The 14,224-nt window shown below is 44.5% G+C and overlaps 2 long non-coding RNA genes across 3 annotated transcripts; one reads left to right on the forward strand and one right to left on the reverse strand.

Annotated features, from left to right (window-relative positions):
- The first annotated feature begins 9,367 nt into the window (after nt 1-9,367).
- On the forward strand, nt 9,368-11,260 carry LOC134443039 (uncharacterized). Its single transcript, XR_010033542.1, has 3 exons — nt 9,368-10,138; nt 10,748-10,795; nt 10,898-11,260. It is a non-coding gene; the product is annotated as an uncharacterized LOC134443039 (long non-coding RNA).
- Nucleotides 11,261-12,029: 769 nt separating this feature from the next.
- Nucleotides 12,030-13,041, reverse strand: LOC134443040 (uncharacterized). Of its 2 annotated transcripts, none has more exons than XR_010033543.1 (3): nt 12,775-13,041; nt 12,272-12,398; nt 12,030-12,117 (listed from the first exon to the last, which is right to left on the reverse strand). It is a non-coding gene; the product is annotated as an uncharacterized LOC134443040 (long non-coding RNA). The 2 variants fall into 2 exon arrangements; XR_010033544.1 differs by having other exon boundaries at nt 12,766-13,041.
- Between the last annotated feature and the right edge of the window lie 1,183 nt (nt 13,042-14,224).

A 14,224-nucleotide genomic window follows, 5' to 3' on the forward strand; every position in this document is an offset into this window, starting at 1 on the left:
GCTTCATCTGAAAATATTATTCAATTTTAAAAGAAGAGAGAACTCTTCTGAATTTCAGCAGGCTGTTCACCATCAGGCGTAATACTGCCCTCCACTGGTCTAATCCAAAACTATGTAGCTATATTTTTTAATCACGTTAATGAATTAATCGAATCGCGTGATTAATTAATCGAAATTAACGTGTTAAGGTCCCAGCCCTAATTTGCAGTATACTGTATGCCATACTGTACAGTACTCTCCCTGTACTGTACTCTGCTGTCTTGTCTGCAGAGTCAGATGGGGGTGCATTTGTCCTTTGTGTTTAAATGTCAGTGTTGTATATAAACATCTCGGTTCATCCATCGGTCTGTGCTGTCAAGGGAACCTCTTTTATGTAGCACCTTGGTCTTGGGGGAGCGTTGTTTTATTTTACTATGTACTCTTAGGTATATTACTTGAAGAATAGTAAAAGTCATCTAACCCTCTCTTGCTTGATTTGACAAAAACAAATAAACAAACACACACACACACACACACACACACACACACACACACACACACACACACACACACACACACACACACACACACACACACACACACACACACACATGACTCCCTCATCCATGATCCATTCATGCATCTCTCTCTCTCTCTCTCTCTCTCTCTCTCTCTCTCTCACACACACACAAACACACACACATATATATAAACACACACATGCGCACGCACTCAGACACACACAAACCAGCACAAAGACACACATGCACACGCACGCATGCTCCCCGTACAGTAGTAGCATGTAGAGCAGCGATGCCAGAGAGAGTAGAGAGAGAGAGGTTCCATCGGCCCATTGTTTCCTGGTTCTATTATGGCCCACCTTAGGCAGACCTAGGCAGACCTAAGGACTGTTCTATTCATTGTAGGAGCATTATGACACGGCCCTTTAGGCAGACCGGAACCTGGTCGCGTTAGGTGCCCATAGAAACCTATTATGTTGGCATATCTCTATAGAATATCTCTGGCGATGCGATGCCCATATGTGTATCAGCTGATCCCCAAGCGAGCCGAGCCTCCGCCTCTTTTCCCATGCAGACACTCATGTCAGCCTCCGCCTCTTTTCGCATGCAGACACTCATGTGAGTCCAGCCCTGATGAGAATTACACTAATCTGGGTCGACATGCGGCAGCACAGCACAGCCCCCGGAGCCACACACACACACACACGCACACACACACACACACACACACACATACACAAACATGTACCCACGCACACACACACACACACACACACACACACACACACACACACACACACACTCACACAGCCCCCGGAGCAACACACACACATACACATACACATACACACCAACACACACACACGCGCGCACACACATACATGCATACACACACACACGCACATGCACGCACGCATGCACGCACGCACGCACGCACACACACACACACACAGCCCCCGGAGCTCCACAGGGCTTCATTACAAATGCACCCGTGCACACACACATACACAGACACAGACACACACGCACACACACACACAAACATGCGAGCACACACAGACATACACACACACACACACACACAAACATGTGCGCACTCACACACACACACACACACACACACACACACACACACACACACACACACACACACACACACACACACACACACACACACACACACACACACACACACACACACACACACACACAAATACCTACACAGAGCCTCTCAGCAGCTCTTTTGCTACTACTTTCATATTCAAAAACGTATCAACAAAACAAACTTAAAATGCATACCTGGAAGGTATAGCTCTCCTCCTCTGTTCCTCTTTCACACCCATACAGATATACAAATACTTACACACACACACACACACACACACACACACACACACACACACACACACACACACACACACACACACACACACACACACACACACACACACACACACACACACACACACACACATGTGTGCTCACACACACACACACACACACACACACACACACACACACAAAGAACTGCAATTTCCATATTCCTCTATCCCTGTCAGCATTTATAACAGAATGTATGTGATCGTCTTAACATGGCACATCCTCACATACATTATTTCATTCATTTAGAGACAATATTACGATTCCTTTCATACTAATTTCATCTGCTTTTTTCTTTACTCTTGGTGTGCTGATCACCTGTGCTTCATGATGATCTGCGATGTCAATACAGCTCTATTGAACGGAGTGGAATTGCATTCAGAAAATAAGATGGAGGAGAGAGAGAGAGAGGGAGGGGGGTGCAGGTATATGGGGGGCATTCGGCTCCTTGCTAAGTGCACCCAGCTATCGACACAAACAAAGACATGACTCATGTCAGGCACATAGAAACACACACACGTACACACACACACACACACACACACACACACACACACACACACACACACACACACACACACACACACACACACACACACACACACACACACCTTTGATTATTAGGCACAAGGTCTTTCTTTCCTTGTTTTTTCCCCCCACGCAAACACACAGACACACAGGCAAAACCACACACAGACACACTCATTCATTGAACCATCCATTCATTCACTTAAATGAACAGGAAAAAAATGGGTCAGCCAGTCTCACCACCATAGCCTAGCAAGTCTTTATTTCCATCCAGCGTTCATAGAGAGGCTTACGTGACCCAGATCTGAACAATAGAGCCGCCACAGAGAGAGACCAAAGGCATCAAGGAATCATGCAGAGAGACAATAAGGCTTAGCAAAGACTTTCCTGTGATCCATGAAGCGCCTCTATGGACACTGCAAGAGGCAGACATGAACGCCATAGAGCCATGTTGAATTTATTTCTTAGGGACCACAATGGAAATAAGTCTTCTGACTTTTTTGTGTACATCCCTGTCTATGTATCCCTTTCAATGTATGGTTATTGTTGCTGTACAATGTTTTTACATCTAATAGACTAAATAAATGCATTCATTCATTCATTCATTCATTCATTCATTCATTCATTCATTCATTCATTCATTCATTCATTCATTCATTCATTCAGCATTGTTGAAAATCTGCCAATTCCTATCAGGAAGACTCAGTTATCCCTGTGTGTTGCCAGAGTGGATGTGAGTGGGCAACATCTACAAGACTAACAAAACATTAAAGGACAGCCGTGGCATAATGGTTAGGGAGATGGTCTTCAGATCAGATGATTGTGAATTCAAATCCTTACCTGTCCCTACACCTCCATCCATGGCGGAAGTGCCCTTGAGCAAGGCACCTAACCCCACATTGCTCCAGGGACTGTGACCAGTACCCTGAAAAAGAATAACTGTAGTCACTTGCACTGTAAAACCTTATAAGTTGAGTTTACTAAAAACCCAGAAAAGTGGTTGCCCTAGAAAAACTAAGTAATTATGAATGATTAAACTTACAATCTTTTGTGACCTCAACTGTTGTATATACTCATTATATGTAAAAGTTTAAGTTAAATGTACTTAAGTCCAAATTGATTAAACCTACCATCTTCCACAGTAGTAACTGTTATCTATAGTTATTGTATGCAAAATTCCCAGTTTAATGTACTAAATTCCCAGTCGATTAAACTTACCATCATTCGTAAGATTAACTGTAATGAATTATTTTATTTAAAATTTGCAGTTAAATGTATTAAATTTTAAGTTGATCAAACTGAAAGTCTTCTGTAATATCAAATGTTTCGTATAGTTATTTCACATAAAATATGAAGTTACATTCACAAAATTGTAACCAATTAGCTAGATAAGTACACAGTAAAAAATATTCCTGTGATGTCACAGGGAATTACTGGCTACTAATTGCATTCATTTCACAGTAGTTTACTGTGGCCATCCTCACAGTTTACTGTGATCTTCTCACAGTAGTTTACTGTGGCCACACCACAGTTAGTTACTGTCACCCTACCCACACTACCATGATCCCGCCCCTCCATTCATCACCACAAAAGAGGTAGCTACCATGTTATTGTGGCACCTCCCATTCCTCACCATGACTGAGACAACTGTGGCATGGAACCAGTCCATCACACTGCTCTCTTGTATTAATAGACCAAACTATCCATAACCACTGAGAAATTCAAGTTTCTGCAGTATGTGCAATATTATTACCATTTAATTATTGTAATCTCCTGGATGATAGTACATTAACCAGTGTGCATAGAATACTCTAGTTGAGCATAATTAGACAATCCTGAAATGTCAAGTAAGCAACACACCAAAAAGGATACCTGCTACCACAATACTCACTACCAACTAAATACCTAGCCAGCCAACAAACCAGTCCACCAGCCAACCAAAAGAGTCAGTTGTCAGCTAGCCAGCCAAAGAGCCGGCTAACCAACTAACACTCAGTTAGTCAGCCAACTAACCAACAAACAAGTCAGTTGTATGGCTAGCCAGCTAACAAACCAGCCATACAGTCAACCAAAAGAGTCAGTTAGCCAGCCAACCAGCTGGCCAACAAACAGTCAGTTGGTCGGTCAGTTAGCTCACTAACCAACAAGCCGGACAGAGAGCCAGCGAACCAGTCATTTAGGCAAGCAACTCAAGCATTGTGACAGTCTGAGTTTTTATAGAGGTGAAAGTTAACCATGTGACCAGAGTAATCAGGCATGTGGCAGCTGCAGGTAGTAATTCAATGAACTTGTAACAGTCCTATGTACTCAAGTGAGGGCAGGTACTAATTGACAGGTTGATTGGGCACTACCATTGTTCCTGGTTGATGGTAGGCAATGTCAATTATGTCATGACTTTCAATTGTGCAATGGCACTTCACAAGATAGCCTAATTTTACTAGGTGGCAATATTCTGATTTAAAATTGGATGCTGCAGCGTGGCCATATTGTCAGTTGAAATTTGAAACGATCTGTTAACATGAAACACACTGCAGGAATACATTCAACTGCCCACATCTGGGTAGAGGCCAGTTGGTGCAGCCTGAAGAAAAAGAGGCGGGGTCATAACCAAAACTTATGAATTTAATCCATTCAACTAAAACATATTCGTCTGAACAACTATTTCCTCAAATAAGTTGTCAATACTCAGTATTCTTCAGAAATGCCATCAAACTTCTATTTTTTAGTGCATTTTAATTAGTCTTAGTAAGTACATTTGATGTCTGGGTTTACAGTGTGGAAAAAAGTGTCAGTGTCTTTCGTTGCATTCTTTTACATGGCATAGGCCTACACTCTGTACCACTGTAACACTGACTTATATTGAATCAGGCAAATCCCCATGACAGTCCCTCTGACCCAACACAGGGTTATATGTTTTGCTAGAGGGCACCAGGGTTATGGATGAGAGTGCAGGGGAGTGCTGGGTATTCTTCTGCCCACCAACCTATCTCTCCGCCTGGAATCACACCCACTGTGATTTCAAAACATAAATACTGGTGTACAGCTGGTGGCAAACAATTCACGTATATAGGCCAATATTCATATAAGTTGAATTATGAGTTTGCATCTCTAAATGTATGCAAAATAGTTTTGGGGAAATTATTTTATCATCTGAGCAGGTGGTTTAATTAAGCTGTAGTTTTAGCTTTTAGTTTTTAGCTAGGCTAACTGCTATGGAAATGAATATGCAAAGTTTCAGTCTTACACAGGGGCCTTAGCCCTACCATGTCATGTTATGTCCTAAAATATAGGCTTACACCGTAACACAAGTAATAGCAGCTGTCTGTTTTTATGGCGGTGTTGGAAAACGCCGACAAAAGTCGCTCTCCGAGGTGCTGAAATCCAGTAAAAACGGCACCATAATGTAAAGCAGAATTGGCCCCGCGTCAAACTCCGTCTTTTTTTCCTTCTCTTTTATTAAAGCACATCACTCCCTTAGACTAGTTTTCTAGTCCTAGATATTGTGTGGGTATATTGCACAAGCTAAGAATATGATTTCCTCTTCGTTAACATCGAGGGTTGGATTTCTGTGTAAAAGTGATGGACCAGCATTTGGTTTCAGAGCAGAACAAAATGTTGAACGGAAACAATAGCATACATACTTGGAAGTTCGCCAACATGCAAGAATCTCCAGTGATTGGGGCTGGCGTGTTGATGCGAGGCTTACGTTACCTATCAGAATGAACAATGGCTTTGGGTGAGAGGAGGGTTGAGCGATTAAGAGAGAGAGAGAGAGAGAGAGAGAGAGAGAGAGAGAGAGAGAGAGAGAGAGAGAGAGAGAGAGAGAGAGAGAGAGAGAGAGAGAGAGACTGAATGTTTCGTGTGAATACAAGGTAGAAAGTGCGTTTCCTTGCCAGGACACAAGGGACAGAGCGAGGATAATGAATCTAGAGGTTTGATGGTCGCGCGGGCGCAAACAAAAAAACCCTATTGGCATCGGCACGATCATAAAGGAACGGATGTGGCTACCGAGCACGGGTAGGATTTGATGCCGCCAGTCAGGATGGAGGCGTGGAACGGTGGCCTTTAGGGCTTGGACAAAAGTGAAATGCCGTGGTGTTCCTCTGGAGCCCACCGGATTTTACAGATTGCACTTTTAGCGCTTCTGTTGTACCCACGATACAATTAGGCTCGCGGAGATTTGCAGAATCCTCGGCTGACCAACATCAACTCTGCACCATCGAATTGGCTGGAAGACTACACTGTCCATTCGCTCTGTGTCAGGTTGGTAACGTAACGTTCAATAACCGATAGAGGTGTCTTGCCTGATGGGATTATAACGGGGTTTACAAAGCGATTGTTAAGGCTTTGTGTATAGGTAGCCTATCCGGAATGTAATAATGCGTGTTCACGTTGTGTCATTTGCGCCTCAATGCACTTGTTTAGTAGGCTATTCGTGGTTATCAACGCAAACACATATATGGTCCACGGAGAAGTGCCCGCGTCTTGCTATACGGTATCATTGCTACTGTCTGTGAGAAAGCCCGTGGGTGAAATATGGAATGTCTTTCAATTGTTCATCAGATCTTAACTTTGCAGAATTACAACAGTAGGGTGGCATGGATATGCCCACAGCAGTCACATGTTTGGCTGTAGCACAACATGCCTCCTCTTTCGGGCAGTAATTAGTGCAGTGTACTTGTCATGAGCGTGCAGCTTGTTAGCACACTGCTCGGGTTTGTAAATCTGTATATCTTTTTTCGCGATGAACGAATGCAATCACTTTCAGCCTACAGTATAATGGAGAATCACTCTCTCGCCCTTTCTCTGCTTCTCTTTTTTTCTCTCTCTCTGTGTGTTCTAAAATTGGTAAAGACAGAGAGAGAAAGAGATAGAGAAAGAGAGAGAGAGAGAGCAAGGCCATGAGGATCATGTTGACAGTTTGCTCTGTACACAGTTATCCGCTGTTCCATAAGGACCTGAGAGACAGGCAGGCATCAGTATCCCTCCGGTTAGGCAAGAGGAGATCCCCTCACTGGTTGCTTTCTCGGGCTCATGCTGTTTGGTTATTCTGGGCATTGTCAGTGAATGTTTAATCATAAATCGCAGGTCGTCGTCGTCAGAGAAACAGACAGCAACAATCCATGCATATGAAAGTGGCTATGTAAAACAAAGGAAACAAACAACTGCATCAAACTCAGCTGAAACACACTGCCAACAACATCACAGGGAAGTACACGGAAAGCAAAGTGCAAACTAGGACCAAATGAAACCCATAATAAGCCTTTATGTGTTTTAAGAGAGCACTGTGTGTGCTTTGTTACAGACGGCTGGTCTACAAACACATATCAGATACAATACTCAATCTACTACAGAGCTGTATATGACACCTATAGCCACAACATTAACCACAGACGTAACCACAACATTAGCGTACACGGCATCTGTATGAAATGCTAATGAGCCAAATCAATGCCAACCAAGAGTGTTTTATCGTAAACCTCTCAGCTACTCCTGCTCCTTGCTCGGCACGCAGCACAGACAGACAGGCAGGCAGGCGGGCGAGCAGGCAGGCAGGCAGGCAGGTAGGCAGGCAGACAGGCAAGCAAGCAAGCAGGCAAGCAGGCAAGCAGGCAGACAGGCAGACAGGCAGGCAGGCAGGCAGGCAGCACACACAAGCAGGCAAGCAGGCAGGCAGGCAGGCAGACAGGCAGCACAAGCAGGCAGGCAGGCAGGCAGGCAGGGAGGCAGGCAGGCAGGCAGGCAAGCTGGCAGGCAGGCCAGGTCAATGCAGCAGCATGAATTACCATTCGTTTTCCCCTCACACACACGTGCTGGATTGCCAGGAAGCCGAGCCAGACCACAGGCCAGGGGCTGCGTCCATCCAGCGCCCCCAGGAAGGGGCCTTTCCTGGCCGTCACAGCGGGGGGTGGACAAGGGCGTATCTAGCCATTTTGGGGCCCTAGGCGAAATATGAACACGGGGCCCTCAAAAGTCGTTCGTTAAATGCGTCACCAATTGGCATGGAAGGATCGAGGGTCCTATTTTAGTGTTTTGTCTCATATATATCTTCGATTACTTTACTTAAGTGAAAAATTAAGATCAGGCCTACTTTTTGTGTCTGTTTATCTCGACTGATGTGACAGGTGGGGGCCCCTATTGAGGGCAGATTTAGTCAGGGCCCTGGGAAATTGCCTAGGTTTGCCGAATGGAAAGTCCACCACTGGGGTTGGGGCGGGGGGGATTGTTAGGGTGCTGTGGTGGTCAACGTGCTGCGCATGGCGGATTGCGGATCGATGGGAGGCAGTGGGGGCCTACTCTGGTCTCGCGCACACACTCACACTCACACACACACACACACTCACACGTACACACACACACACACAGACTCTCTGGCCTGGCTGTGGATCTATGCCCCTACTGGCCTGGGGGGCAGATGATGTCACGGTCCAGCGCCCACACCAGTCTGTGTGTGAGATAGTGTGTGTGTGTGTGTGTGTGTGTGTGTGTGTGTGTGTGTGTGTGTGTGTGTGTGTGTGTGTGTGTGTGTGTGTGTGTGTGTGTGTGTGTGTGAGGGACAGAGAATGTGTGGTGTAGACAGTGCGTGTGTGTGTAGAGAATGTGTGGTGGAGATAATGTGTGGTGTAGAGTATGTGTGTGTGTGTGTGTGTGTGTGTGTGTAGAGTGTAGTGTGTGTGTGTGTGTGTGTGTGTGTGTGTGTGTGTGTGTGTGTGTGTGTGTGTGTGTGTGTGTGTGTGTGTGTGTGTGTGTGTCAGTTGGTGGGAGGTTTTGAGTGATGCGGTGAGAGTGTGAGTGAAGTGATGTGTGTGTGTGTGTGCGCGCATGTGTGTGTGTGCTTGTGATAGTGTAAGAAAGAGGGTGAGCAGCGTTTGGATGTGTGTTTCTGGTTTACAGAAAAGCAATTGTGTGTGAAAGGACTGGTGGGAGTCACTAACCTGATTTACATCATCTGGCTGCGTTCGGCTACGTCACGCGGGGGCGTTCCCATGCCTCACTACCCCATCTGAATAGCAGTGAGACCGCTGGAGTTGGAAAATGTGTACAGCCAATCATGAATCGCGGGTGGGATTTTGAATGGATGGGCGGAGTTATGGGCGGATGTGATGTAAAGCATTAGCGACAGCAGTGTAGTCTTCACTTCACAACAAACATGGCAGCGCGCTGTATCACTAGTACTCAGTGCGCTGAAATGGATTCGGCTACTTCCACGGTATTGTCTTGTATTCCAAATGTTCAGGCATTGAAATACGAACAAATGACGGCGCTTAAGGCGTTTGTTGGCGGCGAGGATGTGTTTGCGTTTCTTCCGACCGGATTTGGCAAAAGTTTGAGCTGGCTCCACTGGTCGCTAAAGCCGCTGTGAGATGGACACTCCCAACCGAGATCACTGCTGGACGTGTAGCCCCAGGTAGTTCTATCACTCCCAGACGTTCTATCCCACCCGATTATATTTCACGTGCTAAAGCAATGGGGAAAGTGCAGGATCCCATCTTTATTGTGGTGCTGGCTGCGTTAATGGAGGACCAAGTCAGAGAGGCTGGAAATCTAACGGGTCTAACGGCAATGGAACTGGGAGGAAGACATCCTTCAGGGACGTTGCCAGGCCAGCCGGTCTTCGGTAGCCCCGAGTCGTGGCTGAAGGACAAATGACTGACCATACTATCCTCAGACCTCTACCAGAAGAATCTACTGGGCATCGTTGTCGATGAGGTTCACGTCACCTACAAATGGTAAGTTTGAGCATCTACTGTTGATGAACCTGATGCATTTTTTTCCCATTTATGAAGCATAGGCATGTTGTGAGTTCACATTCTGGCCTTCTAGGTTTATCGTAGTTTACTTGTAGGCTAAACTTGGAGATGTATCGTCACAGTCTTGGTCATAACATTGTATTATGTCTCTGTTAGTTTCGTCATGTTTTCCCCCTGTGATGTTCAAAAAACTCCGTTAACTCTGCTGTACACATTGTCCGTGTAAATATTACATTGTCCTTGTAAAATCAATGGTGTTGGTTCTCCCCTCCCCCAACTGTGCCCGATGCATACTGTAGTGTACAGACATTTGCTTTGCGTTTGTTTGTGACTGTGAGTTGACATTCTGGTCTTGAAAGATGACTCGGCAAACGTGTGCAATGGTTGATCGTTTGCTGCCGTCTTTCAATGTATTTCGTGGTGTGTGAAACTGACATCCAAAGGGTTTCACTAAACAAGCTACCCAGTAGAATGGGTTGACCTCTTTGTGTGAGCTGCTTATGTTACACAGACTCATAACACGTTACAAATTTGCCCATGTTCAATATCTGCTGTATTGTATAAACTGAGCTCTTCTCTGACCACCAGGAATGAAAGGCCTTCCTGCTCAGTTGGGAGAACGTCACAGCAAAGAAGGTGAGTCACTCTTGTAAATAAGTAGGCCTGCACCGATTGTCATTAGGAGGAAAAGTGTGGTTGTCTAGTATACCTGTTAACATCATGCACCATGTCTTTCAGACATGCCTGTCATGGCTTAAATGGCATCTGCAGTCACAGAAGATGGGACACAGAGAGCTGCTACATATGGAGAGAGTGCCATTCAACAGTGAGCCCACCCAACAGGACAGTTTGCACTAGGTTGGATCACAGCTTATTGAAGAAACATGAGAAGAGCATTAGTCCCTATATCTTTGATCTAACATATAGTAGTACATAACCAACAACCTTCCTGTTTTCAAAGTGTTGCATGTGCAGGGAATCCCAGGTTATGTTGATTAAAAGGATGAGTATTTTGACAGTGAAACACCACAGTGTAGTAGCTGGCAATGCTTTGCAGCAACCTCGTACATGCTGTTGTACAAATATGTATGAATGACTGTTTTTGCAGAGAAGAACTGTAAATAAAATTACACATTTGAAAACTGTTGCCATGTTTTTTTCTTTGAGCAGCAATGATAAAAAAAATGTAAAGAAGGAAGAAGTATTGTAGACTGTTTAGTGTTGAGCGTACTGTTTAATTTACTTCAAGTGACACAACATACCTTAACCTTTTTTATATGCATTCACAGAAAGGCAACAGAATCTTATGAAAAAAAAGTTGCACTGGGTTATTTTATATACACTACTTACATACACAATTAAATTATTTACATACATTATTACAGTACATGCATTTACTCCACCAATTTTATATTAGTCTTGGCGCTCTTTCAATTTAGCTTTGATCCTGCGCCACAGGTTACTGCTTTTGCGATTTATCAGAATGTCATGACTAGATGGGGGGGTGAAAACAACTCAGCCTCTCTGAAAATATCCTCTGTGTGACTAGCAACATAATGTGCTCCAGTGTGCATTTGTCTGTCTGTTCACCATGATTTTCTGCAGGAGTCCAATAGACATGCTGGTCCAATCTGCTGTTTGTTTCAGTGAGATCGGGACAACTATGTTCTAAAAATGACTTCAGATTGATGACTTCAAGTTGTTAAGGTGCTGTGGGCTAAGCGATGCGAAAGAGTGAAATTTACCTGCAGAATTACGAGCAGTGCGCTGTGGGCACACTGGCTAAAGGCCTTGTAAAAATATCAAATCTACAGTATAGTTATACGTCTCCCTCCTGGACTGCATGTGGAAAATGGCATTTGTTGACCACCCGGGCCACTACCGGATGTAGCCTGCTCCTTTTTTCCCCTCTTCAGAGCCCATGGTTATGTGGTCAGGTATGAAGCCGTCAGGGATATCTGTTGACACATTTAAAAAGATAGATAATGCAAAATGTGCAGTATGGTTAGCTTAGATGTAATCTTACAAAGCCAATATGTACAGACTGTCATGGCACCAGCTTTAACTGGGGTCATACATTTGTTGTAATGTAAATCTTTGTTCCAGAGTTACCTGACACTAAATGAAGCCCCTAGGTGCTCCATGGCTGCCACCAGGAAGAGAGCTGTTATGTTGTTCCTCACACCGTCTTCGTACCCATTGAATGCAGCATGTTTGGCCCTGCTTTGCATTTCTGCATCTGTGAGAAGGGGACTTGTTGTTAATGATGGTGATAGTTTGTAATACAGTGCAAGCAGACACTTTTACACATCTCTGTCATTGGACATGTGCGTAGGTTACAATCCCAGCGAGGTTATAAAGAAATCAAAGAAATAAAAGAATCAATAAATCAAATAAAAGTGAAACAATCATATTGCATGTGTGCCTACAGATAGCAATGTAAACAGTCAACCATGAAGATTAGCATAGAGACTAAGAGGAAGATGCCCTGACGCCAATCATATCCAATAACAATATTGACATATGTATGGATGAACAATTGTCATATTGTGCTTGCGCACGACTTCAGAGCAACTATTGCATCAAGATTCAAGATGTTGACTTACCGTACGTACCTTTAGAACGCTGGGTTAAATTACAGCAGGCATTTCAGGCATGCGACAGGATTTTTCGGAGAAGTTTCACAAGTTTCGATCAAGTTCAGCTGGGCGCTGGTTTACCCTTTCCCGTAGGGAAGTTCTTCAAATATCCATGGGCGGTTGCAGATATTACCATTTGTCCTTAGATATCCCCTGCACATATGGCAATGTTCGTTTATAGAAAGTTTCCTCCGTTTACTTCCAGCCGCCGCCATGTTTGTTGTGATGAAAAGTCTTGCCTCCTGCGTGGTGTCGCTCAGAAATATTCTAGTAAGAGGAGATAGAACAGGTACATAGAAATTAACGGTGAAGATTCGTAACGCAAATATGGCGTCTACCCGCACATCTCCCGCCTTTCTGGTAACAAGAGCCAATGTGCCTGCTGAGCTGCGTTGCCAGTGATCCAATCATCTGGCTGCATCGGCGCACGCGAAATTATGCACATGCTCAGTTTTGAAAAGCCGTTGCTCTCGTGCCGTTATGGAACTACTGCGCCTGCGCTCTGTCAAAAAAACCGTGAGAAAAGTGGCTCAAAAAGCTTTATTTTGACTCGTATGACACAACCAAGTAGTCTAGATTGATCAGTTTTTCACGGTCGTTTCAACCATATGGTTTTCACAACCGCTGGGTTCCCCTCCGTCCTATACTCAGTTTCCCCATTCATTTTTCCCATTGACTCTCAGATCTGGTCTACTTAATCGCGAAATAGCACCCCGGAGGCGTCACCAAGATGGCCGCCATATGTCCCCTCTCATTCTAGAATCTCTCTGTGTCGCTGTGAACTACGTCACGGATTGAGTCAACGGGAGTGGCTGAAATGGCGTGTCAGTCAAAATGACGGACAGATTCTTTATCCAATCACATGCAAGAGTTTTGAAAAAAATGGCTCATTTGGAAGGGCGTCGGTTGGGGGCAGGTCCCAGATGCATATGCGAAAGCATATCAGATGGTAAGAATCAGGTAAGGGAGTCACAGAGAGAAAGAGAAAGAGAGAAAGAAAGAAAGAGAGAGAGAGAGAGAGAGAGAGAGAGAGAGAGAGAGAGAGAGAGAGAGAGAGAGAGAGAGAGAGAGAGAAAGAGAGAGAGAGCATAGCATGTGTACACAGTAAAAATTTAAAAGGATTTCAGAGTAATTTACTGTGAAATCTCACAGTTAATTACTCTGATCTTCTGGTACACTATGCAACTGTGATGGTCACACGGCACACAGCAAATTAGTCTGAAATCATTGTGTCACTTGCCATTTCTCACCTAACTTGCACATCACAGTATTTTACTGTGCTCTTCAAGGATAACCAGCATGACAAAGTGATAAACTAGGAAACATCACAGTAAACTACTGTGTGGGCGGAGTATCTATTGAATTATTAGTGCATTGGGGCACAAGTTCAGTCATAGACAAGCTGGACTCTTCATTACAATCACAC

Source organism: Engraulis encrasicolus, unplaced genomic scaffold, assembly GCF_034702125.1.
Source record: "Engraulis encrasicolus isolate BLACKSEA-1 unplaced genomic scaffold, IST_EnEncr_1.0 scaffold_27_np1212, whole genome shotgun sequence".
NCBI classification, from domain to species: Eukaryota; Metazoa; Chordata; class Actinopteri; order Clupeiformes; family Engraulidae; genus Engraulis; species Engraulis encrasicolus.